Here is a 12,500-nt window from a genome sequence, read left to right on the forward strand (position 1 = left end):
CTATAGAGCTGCTCCCTGTGCTGTCTGACAGAATCACTATTTTAGTAGTTGTTCATAGTAAATACGGTATACTTTTGTAACTGCTGAATACCAACAACTATCAATCACTTAGATCATGTATTTTCAGGTAGAGATACCTCTCGAAGCAACTGCTCTCCATCCCTCGTCTTCTGTCTCTTCTCTCTCTTCCCACACAGACAAGAGGGCTTATGGTCATTGTAGTTAATTACCAGGTTTTCTGCGCTAAACTATGTAGAATATTGGCCTGTAGGAAACGACAACATCACACAGTTCAGGCTTCATCTGATTTCATCTCTAGAGAAACACATTGAACTCACAGAAAAAACATTGGTCAATTAGATGTTTAAAAAGGGTTCATCACTCAGCATTACTCCCAGCTGGTGTTCCAGTCCGACTCTGGTCCAGGTCACTAATCAACAACATTCCTATTGTTATCCTCACTACTGTTCTCTGGGACTATTCCCACATCACATCACTGATTTCCATTACAGATGAAACTGGAGAAAAACATCTGGACTGGCAGCTGAATAGAATAGAATCTGCTGTGTGAGTGAGAGTATGTGTGTGTGTGTGTGTGTGTGTGTGTGTGTGTGTGTGTGTGTGTGTGTGTGTGTGTGTGTGTGAGAGAGAGAGAGTGTGTGTGAGAGAGTGAGAGTGTGTGTGTGTGTCCCACCTTATGTCCACTCTCTCTAAACCTAAATTCCAACATTCGCATTTAGCAAATGTCAGCGGTTCAAGATTATATATATTTTTAGAAAGTTGTGACAGTCATACCGAGGGAGAGACACAGAGAGAGGAGAGGGGAGAGACAGAGGGAGAGACACAGAGAGGAGAGAGAAGAGGGAGAAGAACAGAGAGAGAGAGAGCACAGAGACGGAGAGAGCAGAAGGGAGAGACACAGAGGAGAGACGCAGAGAGAGAGAGACACAGAGACAGGAGAGAGGAGAGACAGAGAGAGAGACACAGAGAGAGGAGAGGGGAGAGACAGAGAGGAGAGACACAGAGAGAGGAGAAGGGAGAGACAGAGAGGAGAGACACAGAGAGAGAGAGAGACAGAGAGAGGAGAGAGGGAGAGACACAGAGAGAGGAGAGGGCGAGACAGAGAGGAGAGACACAGAGAGGAGGAGAGGAGAGAGACAGACAGAGGAGAGGGAGAGACAGAGCGGAGAGACACAGAGAGAGGAGAGGAGAGAGACAGAGAGAGGAGAGGGAGAGACAGAGAGGAGAGACACAGAGAGAGGAGAGGAGAGAGACAGAGAGAGGAGAGGGGACACACAGAGAGGAGAAGGGAGAGACAGAGAGGAGAGACAGAGAGAGAGAGAGACAGAGAGAGGAGAGGGGGAGAGACACAGAGAGAGGAGACAGAGAGGGAGAGACACAGAGAGGAGAGAGGGAGAGAGAGACAGAGAGAGGAGAGGAGAGAGGGAGAGACACAGAGAGAGGAGAAGGGAGAGACAGAGAGGAGAGACACAGAGAGAGGAGAAGGGAGAGACAGAGAGGAGAGACACAGAGAGAGGAGACAGAGAGGGAGAGACACAGAGAGGAGAGGAGAGAGAGAGAGAGAACAGAGAGAGGAGAGACACAGAGGAGAGAGGGAGAGAGAGACAGAGAGAGGAGAGAGGGAGAGACAGAGAGGAGAGACACAGAGAGAGGAGAGGGGAGAGACAGAGGGAGAGACACAGAGAGAGAGAGAGACAGAGAGAGGAGAGAGGGAGAGACACAGAGAGAGGAGACAGAGAGGGAGAGACACAGAGAGGAGAGAGGGAGAGAGAGACAGAGAGAGGAGAGACACAGAGGAGAGAGGGAGAGAGAGACAGAGAGAGGAGAGGAGAGAGGGAGAGACACAGAGAGAGACACAGAGAGAGGAGACAGAGGAGAGGAGACAGGGAGAGAGAGAGAGAGGAGAGGAGAGAGGGAGAGACACAGAGAGAGGAGACACAGAGAGAGGAGAGGAGAGAGGGAGAGACACAGAGAGAGGAGACAGAGAGAGGGAGAGAGGAGAGGAGAGAGGGAGAGAGAGAGAGAGAGGAGAGGAGAGAGGGAGAGACCGAGAAGAGAGTAGAGAGAACGAGGGAGTGAGAAAGGAAAAGACAAAGACTAGATAGATAGCGATGTGATGACGTGTTGACAGTGGGGGAGTTGTAGTGTGTAGTTTTGGAACAGCCATATCTAATGTCCTTCACCTGAACACTGTGCTTCCAATCATATCTTCAACTAGATAGATAGCGATGTGATGACGTGTTGACAGTGGGGGAGTTGTAGTGTGTAGTTTTGGAATAGCCATATCTAATGTCCTTCAGCTGAACACTGTGCTTCATATCATATTTTCAACTCAGAAAGAACAGACTCCACAGGCTAGAGAACACACACACACACACACACACACACACACACACACACACACACACACACACACACACACACACACACACACACACACACACACACACACACACACACACACACACAGTAGGAAGTAAAACAAGCAGCACCTTAGATAAACCTATGAGAGAGAGAAGGGAGAGGTAGAGAGGGGGGAGGGGAGAGGTAGAGAGAGAAGGAGGGGAGAGGTAGAGAGAGGGGAGAGGTAGAGAGGGGGGAGGGGAGAGGTAGAGAGGTAGAGAGAGAGAGGGGAGAGGTAGAGAGAGAGAGGAGAGGTAGAGAGAGAGAGGAGAGGGATGAGGTAAGGAGAGAGAGAGGTAGAGAAGAGAGGGGAGAGGTAGGGAGAGAGAGGAGAGGGATGAGGTAAGGAGAGAGAGAGGTAGAGAAGAGAGGGGAGAGAGAGAGGTAGAGAGAGAGCAGAGGTAGAGAGAGAGAGAGAGGTAGAGAGAGAGGGGAGAGGTAGAGAGAGAGGGAGAGGTAGGGAGAGAGGGGAGAGGTAGAGAGAAGGAGGGGAGAGGAGGTAGAGAGAGAGTGGGAGAGAGGTAGAGAGAGAGAGAGAAGGAGGGGAGAGGTAGAGAGAGAGGGGAGGAGAAAGGTAGAGAGAGAGAGGAGGGGAGAGGTAGAGAGAGAGGGGAGGAGAGGAGAGAGGTAGAGAGAGAAAGAAGAAGTAGAGGGTTACTGAGGGGTTAGATTGCTACACACAAAGGGAAGGAGAAATAGAACAAGTGTGAGGGAGGGAGAAAGAGGGAGAGAAAGAAAGACAGAAAGAAAGACAGAAAGAGAGAAAGAAAGACAGAGAAAGAGGGAGAAAGAAAGAGAAAGAGGGAGAAAGAAAGAAAGAAAGAAAGAAAGAAAGAGGGGGTGAAAGAAAGAAAGAAAGAGAAAGAGAGGGTGAAAGAAAGGAAGAGAGGGAGAGAAAGACAGAGAGAAAGAGAGGGAAAGAGAGGGAGAAAGAAAGACAGAAAGAGAGGGAGAGAAGAGACAGAGAAAGAAAGACAGAAGAGAGGGAGAAACTCATATGTAGAGATAATCACCACACCAACAGAACCTATGATCTCATTCTGGCCCATGAAATTCAATACCATAGAAATATATTTACTAGGAATGTCTGCAAAATAATTCTGCAGGTCGTGTGTGTGTGTGTGTGTGTACAGTGTGTGTGTATATACAGAGTGTGTGTGTGTATACAGTGTGTGTCTACACGTGGACCAGCCAGGCAAAAGCCAGATCAGTTGCATGCAGTCCTGTCTCCTAGACGACAGGACTGCACTGAATCACAGAGCTTTACTTTCCTCTCACTGAGTTAGAGCTGAATCACAGAGCTTTACTTTCCTCTCCCTGAGTTAGAGCTGAATCACAGAGCTTTACTTTCCTCTCCCTGAGTTAGAGCTGAATCACAGAGCTTTACTTTCCTCTCACTGAGTTAGAGCTGAATCACAGAGCTTTACTTTCCTCTCACTGAGTTAGAGCTGAATCACAGAGCTTTACTTTCCTCTCACTGAGTTAGAGCTGAATCACAGAGCTTTACTTTCCTCTCCCTGAGTTAGAGCTGAATCACAGAGCTTTACTTTCCTCTCCCTGAGTTAGAGCTGAATCACAGAGCTTTACTTTCCTCTCACTGAGTTAGAGCTGAATCACAGAGCTTTACTTTCCTCTCACTGAGTTAGAGCTGAATCACAGAGCTTTACTTTCCTCTCACTGAGTTAGAGCTGAATCACAGAGCTTTACTTTCCTCTCACTGAGTTAGAGCTGAATCACAGAGCTTTACTTTCCTCTCACTGAGTTAGAGCTGAATCACAGAGCTTTACTTTCCTCTCACTGAGTTAGAGCTGAATCACAGAGCTTTACTTTCCTCTCACTGAGTTAGAGCTGAATCACAGAGCTTTACTTTGCAAAATTCAGCCAACTTTCAGAAAATTCCCAGGTTTTCCAGAAATCCTGGTTGGAAGATTCTTATTCTCTCCTGATTCTGGGAATCTTCCAACCGGGATCTTTGGAAAACCTGGGAATTTTGCACGATACCAGCCCATCCTAAAGCCAGGAGTCATCTCTCAGTCACACACACACAAATGTAGGTAAAACAATTCTGGAATTTTACACAAGTGGTCCTCCTGTTTCCTCTGGTGTGTGTGTGTGTGTGTGTGTGTGTGTGTGTGTGTGTGTGTGTGTGTGTGTGTGTGTGTGTGTGTGTGTGTGTGTGTGTGTGTGTGTGTGTGTGTGTAAACTGCAGGCTCCAGGTACACATCCTGTTTCCTCTGGTGTGTGTGTGTGTGGAAACTGCAGGCTCCAGGTACGCATCCTGTTTCCTCTGGGGGGGGGGTGTGTGGAAACTGCAGGCTCCAGGTACGCATCCTGTTTCCATTGGACCTGGCCTCTGCCTGGCACGTGACCCCCACATACACACACATCCTGAGTGTGTGTTACCTGGGTGCTGAGTTGATCCTGGCTGATGTTGTTGATCCAGCGTGTGTAGCGCTCAGTAGATCCCTCTGGATCCCTGCGGACCTGACAGCCAATCAACTGAGAGAAACACAGAAAAACCTCTTAGTGATCAACACAAACACTCACACCACACTGATCACACCACACTGATCACACCACACTGATCACACCACACTGATCACACCACACTGATCACACCACACTGATCACACCACACTGATCACACCACACTGATCACACCACACTGATCACACCACACTGATCACACCACACTGATCACACCACACTGATCAGAGAGAGACAGAGAGAGCGAGGGAGACAGAGAGAGCGAGGGAGAGCGAGGGAGACAGAGAGAGCGAGGGAGACAGAGAGAGCGAGGGAGACAGAGAGAGCGAGGGAGACAGAGAGAGCGAGCGAGGCAGTGCGAGCGAGCGAGGCAGAGCGAGCGAGGCAGGGCGAGCGAGCGAGGCAGAGCGCGAGCGAGCGAGGCAGAGCGAGCGAGGCAGAGGGCGAGCGAGCGAGGCAGAGGGCGAGCGAGCGAGGGAGACAGAGCGAGCGAGGGAGACAGAGCGAGCGAGGGAGACAGAGCGAGCGAGGGAGACAGAGCGAGGGGGTTAGAAAGAATAGAAAGAGCGAGAAAGGAGAGCAACAGGGTGGAAAAACTAAGAGAGAAAGGCAAAGATGGAATGCTTTTTCTGTTTTGCATCCCAATGATCCACCAGACAGAGAGAGAGAGAGAGAGAGAGAGAGAGAGAGAGAGAGAGAGAGATGGAATTTGCCGACGAGTATGTAAACCACCACTTCCCTCCGTATTATTGGCCAACGTGCAATCATTGGAAAACAAACTGAACGATCCACGATTTAAGACTTTCCTACCAACGGGATATTAAAAACCGTAATATCTTATTTTTCACCAAGACGTGGCTGAACGACGACACGGATAATATAGAGCATCATAGAGCACCGTGCATCAGCAGGACAGAGCAACGACGTCTGTTAAGACGAGGGGCAGGGGTGTGTGTCTATTTATCAATAACCTACTACACCGGCTCTGACGCTCGTCGGATGTGGCAGGGCTTGAAAAATATCACGGACTACAAAGGGAAACCCAGCCACGAGCTGCCCAGTGACGCGAGCCTATCAGACGAGCTAAATGCCTTTTATGCTCGCTTTGAGGCAAGCAACACTTAAGCATGCATGAGAGCACCAGCTGTTCCAGACGACTGTGTGATCACGCTCTCCGTAGCCGATGTGAGCAAGACCTTTAAACAGGTCAACATTCACAAAGCTGCGGGGCAGGACAGATTACCAGGACGTGTACTCAAAGCATGCACGGACCAACTGGCAAGTGTCTTCACTGACATTTTCAACCTCTCCCTGACTGAGTCTGTAATAACTACATGTTTCAAGCAGACCACCATAGTCCCTGTGCCCAAGGAAGTGAAGGTAACATGCCTATATGATTACCGCCCCGTAGCATTCACGCCAGTAGCCATGAAGTGCTTTGAAAGGCTGTTCATGGCTCACAACACCGCCATGCCGGAAATGCTAGACCCACTCCAAATCGCATACTGCCCCAACAGATCCACAGATGAGCAATCTCACTCCACACTGCACTTTCACACCAGGACAAAAGAACACCTATGTGAGAATGCTATTCATTGACTACAGCTCAGCATTCAACACCATAGTGCCCTCCAAGCCTCATCACTAAGCTAAAGACCCTGGGACTGAACACCTCCCTCTGCAACTGTATCCTGGACTTCCGGACGGGCCGCCCCCAGGTGTTAAGGGTAGGCAACAACATATCTGCCATGCTGATCCTCAACACTGGGGCCCCTCAGGGGTGTGTGCTTAGTTCCCTCCTGTACTCCCTGTTCACCCACTACTGCGTGACCAAGCACGACTCCAACACCATCATTAAGTTTGCTGACGACACAACAGTGGTAGGCCTGATCACCGATAACGATGAGACAGCCTATAGGGAGGAGGTCAGAGACCTGGCAGTGTGGTGCCAGGACAACAACCTTTGTGAGCAAGACAAAGGGAGCTTATTCGTGGACTATAGGAAAGGGAGGGCCAAACAGGCCCCTGTTAACATCGACGGGGCTGAAGTGGAGCGGGTCGAGAGATAAGTTCCTTGGTGTCCACATCACCAACTAACTATCATGGTCCAAACACACCAAGACAGTTGTGAAGAGGGCACGACAAAACCTTTTCCCCCTCAGGAGACTGAAAAGTTTGGCATGGGTCCCCAGATCCTCAAAGTCCTACAGCTGCACCATCGAGAGCATCCTGACCGGTTGCATCACCGGGCTGGTACGGCAACTGCTCAGCATCTGACCGTAAGGCGCTACAGAGGGTAGTGTGTACGGCCCAGTACATCCACTGGGGCCGAGCTTCCTGCCATCCAGGACCTATATGATAGGCGGTGTCAGAGGAAGGCTATGCATAGTCACTTCACAAATTACCTCGACTAACCTGCACCCCCGCACATTGACTCGGTACCGGTACCCCATGTATACAGCCACGGTATTGTTATGTAATATTCTTGTGTTACTTTAAAAAAAATGTCACTTTAGTTTATTTAGTAAATATTTTATTAACTCTTATTTCTTCAACGACAGTGTTGGTTAAGTGCTTGTAAGTAACCATTTCACGGTAAGGTCTACACCTGTTGTATTTTGACGCATGTGACATATAACATTTGATTTGAATGCCTTTTCTGTTCTGCATCTATCCCAATGATCTACCAGACAGATAGAGAGGATGACCTACCAGACAGATAGAGAGGAACGATCTACCAGACAGATAGAGAGGAACGATCTACCAGACAGATAGAGAGGAACGATCTACCAGACAGATAGAGAGGAACGATCTACCAGAAAGATAGAGAGGAACGATCTACCAGACAGATAGAGAGGCACGATCTACCAGACAGATAGAGAGGAACGATCTACCAGACAGATAGAGAGGAACGATCTACCAGACAGATAGAGAGGAACGATCTACCAGACAGATAGAGAGGAACGATCTACCAGACAGATAGAGAGGAACGATCTACCAGACAGATAGAGAGGAACGATCTACCAGACAGATAGAGAGGAACGATCTACCAGACAGATAGAGAGGAACGATCTACCAGACAGATAGAGAGGAACGATCTACCAGACAGATAGAGAGGAACGATCTACCAGACAGATAGAGAGGAACGATCTACCAGACAGATAGAGAGGAACGATCTACCAGACAGATAGAGAGGAACGATCTACCAGACAGATAGAGAGGAACGATCTACCAGACAGATAGAGAGGAACGATCTACCAGACAGATAGAGAGGAACGATCTACCAGACAGATAGAGAGGAACGATCTACCAGACAGATAGAGAGGAACGATCTACCAGACAGATAGAGAGGAACGATCTACCAGACAGATAGAGAGGAACGATCTACCAGACAGATAGAGAGGAACGATCTACCAGACAGATAGAGAGGAACGATCTACCAGACAGATAGAGAGGAACGATCTACCAGACAGATAGAGAGGCACGATCTACCAGACAGAGAGAGACGAACGATCTACCAGTGGAGATGTAAAACAACCCTAAAGTCAACCCATATTATTATTCCACATAGCTGAACCAATCCCTTTCATTTCCTCTCTACACCCTGTCTGCTGCACACCCACACAGTTCAAAGGGCAAATAAGCAGAGAAAACCACATGACCTTAATTCCCTTTTCCCCATTCTCTCTCTCTCTCTCTCTCTCTCTCTCTCTCTCTCTCTCTCTCTCTCTCTCTCTCTCTCTCTCTCTCTCTCTCTCTCTCTCTCTCTCTCTCTCTCTCTCTCTCTCTCTCTCTCTCTCTCTCTCTCTCTCTCTCTCTCTCTCTCTCTCTCTCTCTCTCTCTCTCTCTCTCTCTCTCTCTCTCTCTCTCTCTCTCTCTCTCTCTCTCTCTCTCTCTCTCTCTCTCTCTCTCTCTCTCGCTAGCCATGCCACCCCCCCCATCTCCTGCAACTCTCCCTCACCCACTACACATGACCCCCTAACCTTTGACCTGTAATCCCACAGCTCACACTGAGACACACCTTAATATACACCCACACCACTCTATCAGAAACACTACCCCACTACACAGGACAGAAGGAATTTGTGGAACTCCGGACATACAGAATGTTAAGGTTTTCCTGTCTGTTATGATCATTTAGAGTAGACATGGAGAGAGGGAGGGAGGGAGATGGAGAGAGAGTGGGACGAAGGGGAGGGAGGGGAGGGAGATGGAGAGAGAGGGAGGGAGGAGATAGGGAGGAGATGGAGAGGGAGGAGATGGAGAGAGGAGATGGAGAGAGAGGAGATGGAGAGAGAGAGAGAGAGAGAGAGAGAGAGAGAGATAGGAAGGAGATGGAGAGAGAGAGAGAGAGAGAGAGAGAGATAGGAAGGAGATGGAGAGAGAGAGAGAGAGAGAGAGAGATAGGAAGGAGATGGAGAGAGATATATATATATATAGGAAGGAGATGGAGAGATGGAGAGATATATATATAGGAAGGAGATGGAGAGATGGAGAGATATATATAGGATGGAGAGATGGAGAGATATATATAGGAAGGAGATGGAGAGATATATATAGGAAGGAGATGGAGAGATGGAGAGATGGAGAGATGGGAAGGAGATGGAGAGAGGGAGGGATAACTCACCAGACTAGAGCTGTACTCTCTCCCTGGGCTCTAGACAGAGTAGTACTTACAGAGGTAGAGTTGAAGAGGCAGGCCTCGTATTGGAGATGTATTCGCTGAGGCATCATCACATCATCCTGGAACACACACAGTTACAGTTAGCATGCTCTCTCTCACACACAAGGTTAGCTCTCTCTCACACACACAAGGTTAGCATGCTCTCTCTCACACACAAGGTTAGCTCTCTCTCTCACACACAAGGTTAGCTCTCTCACACACACAAGGTTAGCTCTCTCTCACACACACAAGGTTAGCTGCTCTCTCTCACACACACAAGGTTAGCTAGCTCTCTCTCACACACAAGGTTAGCTAGCTCTCTCTCACACACAAGGTTAGCTAGCTCTCTCTCACACACAAGGTTAGCTAGCTCTCTCACTACACACACACACAAGGTTAGCTAGCTCTCTCACACTACACACACACAAGGTTAGCTAGCTCTCTCACACTACACACACACAAGGTTAGCTAGCTCTCTCACACACACAAGGTTAGCTAGCTCTCTCACACACACAAGGTTAGCTAGCTCTCTCACACACACAAGGTTAGCTAGCTCTCTCACACACACAAGGTTAGCTAGCTCTCTCACACACACAAGGTTAGCTCTCTCTCACACACACAAGGTTAGCTAGCTCTCTCACACACACAAGGTTAGCTAGCTCTCTCACACACACAAGGTTAGCTAGCTCTCTCACACACAAGGTTAGCTAGCTCTCTCACACACACAAGGTTAGCTAGCTCTCTCACACACACACAAGGTTAGCTAGCTCTCTCTCACACACACAAGGTTAGCTAGCTCTCTCCCACACACAAGGTTAGCTAGCTCTCTCACACACACAAGGTTAGCTAGCTCTCTCACAAACATGTCAAGGCATGTTGATGGGTTTAACAGTGTGTTTGTTATGACTAGAGCACTCCAGGAGGTCGCGACCTTCAGAGAGGATCTAAACAGACATGTTCAGAATCAATACTTACACACACACACACATCAGACATAACACACCAGAGGTAGACAGAGAGAGGTAGACAGAGAGAGGTGGAAAGAGAGAGAGAGACAGACAGAGGTGGAAAGAGAGAAAGAGAGAGAGAAAACCAGAAATGAGGGTCTACTATACAAATTGATGGAAAGTGGTGTTGGGGGGGAAAACATAGGACATTATGAAACCCATGTACACAAACAACAAGTGTGAGGTTTGTCTTTCCACAGGGCCGTGGGGTGACACAGGGATGCAGCTTAAGCCCCACCCTCTTCAACATATATATCAACGAATTGGCGAGGGCACTAGAACAGTCTGCAGCACCCGGCCTCACCCTACTAGAATCTGAAGTCAAATGTCTACTGATGATCTGGTGCTTCTGTCCCCAACCAAGGAGGGCCTTCAGCAGAACCTAGATCTTCTGCACAGATTCTGCCAGACCTGGGCCCTGACAGTAAATCTCAGCAAGACAAAAATAATGGTGTTCCAAAAAAGGTCCAGAAACCAGGACCACAAAAACAAATTCCATCTAGACACCGTTGCCCTAGAGCACAAAAAACTACACATACCTTGGCCTAAACATCAGCGCCACAGGTAACTACCACTAAGCTGTGAACGATCTGAGAGACAAGGCAAGATGGGCCTCCTACGCCATCAAAAGGAACATAAAATTCGACATACCAATTCGAATCTGGCAAAAAATACTTGAATCAGTTATAGAACCCATTGTCCTTTATGGTTGTGAGGTCTGGGGTCTCACCGACCAAGAATTCCCAAAATGGGACAAACACCAAATTGAGTGTTCTAATTCCACAACAACTGTTAAACCACATCAGGAGAGGTCAAGAGTAGCTGCCCTTTAATTGAATTGTGCCCCAGAGAGAGCCTGTTGTGTTTGGTTAGCGGTGTTTCTATAGCGGTTCTTGTAGCAGTGTACATGTGATGGGAGAGTTTGTAAAACAAATGCCCACCCCATTGATAGAAATCATCATGATATCATTCTGCCAGGTGGACTACTTTACAGTCAACATTTAATTGGGAAGGTTTTTGGGGGAAGCATTTAGAAATGACTGTCTCCTGCACGCTAACCGTTTCTGCACGCTAACTGGCTACACAGAAACAGGCTACACAGACTACACAGAAACAGGCTACACAGAAACAGGCTACACAGAAACAGGCTACACAGACTACACAGAAACAGGCTACACAGACTACACAGAAACAGGCTACACAGAAACAGGCTACACAGAAACAGGCTACACAGAAACAGGCTACACAGAAACAGGCTACACAGACTACACAGAAACAGGCTACACAGACTACACAGAAACAGGCTACACAGAAACAGGCTACACAGAAACAGGCTACACAGAAACAGGCTACACAGACTACACAGAAACAGGCTACACAGACTACACAGAAACAGGCTACACAGAAACAGGCTACACAGAAACAGGCTACACAGAAACAGGCTACACAGAAACAGGCTACACAGACTACACAGAAACAGGCTACACAGACTACACAGAAACAGGCTACACAGAAACAGGCTACACAGAAACAGGCTACACAGAAACAGGCTACACAGAAACAGGCTACACAGAAACAGGCGTTACTTCTTCAGGAAACAGGAATCACTGCTGCATTCTCTTCATGGATTATCAGAAACGAATTAACTAACTACTATTCTACTACGTTCAATACATTTAACTTCCTGTTCTCAGTCCAGAGGCTCAGCCAATGATTTCGATATGAGACACCCCACCCCAAAAATGTTTTTACTTCGGATCTACCCGACTCATTCTATTAAACTCTGAGAGGGCGGAGAAGATAATATTTACAGAGATACTGAACTCTATTTGACCATTTCATTATATTTCTGAGAAACGGTCTGATTTTATCACCGTTTTCTTTCAACTCTGTTTCAGCCCAGTTGAGATAAGAAAGAG

General features: G+C 48.0%; 1 pseudogene across 1 annotated transcript in view; it reads right to left on the reverse strand.

Annotated features, from left to right (window-relative positions):
• Window positions 1-12,500, reverse strand: part of LOC123723877 (queuosine-tRNA galactosyltransferase-like) — a 41,939-nt pseudogene that overhangs the window by 27,777 nt on the left and 1,662 nt on the right. Inside the window, exons 4-6 of the transcript XR_014379606.1 lie at window positions 9,589-9,654; window positions 4,828-4,923; window positions 138-265 (exon numbers count right to left, since the gene is read on the reverse strand). The product of XR_014379606.1 is annotated as a queuosine-tRNA galactosyltransferase-like (transcript). The remainder of the gene's footprint in view (window positions 1-137; window positions 266-4,827; window positions 4,924-9,588; window positions 9,655-12,500) is intronic.

Source organism: Salmo salar, chromosome 12, assembly GCF_965601325.2.
Source record: "Salmo salar chromosome 12, fSalSal1, whole genome shotgun sequence".
In the NCBI taxonomy this organism is placed as follows: Eukaryota; Metazoa; Chordata; class Actinopteri; order Salmoniformes; family Salmonidae; genus Salmo; species Salmo salar.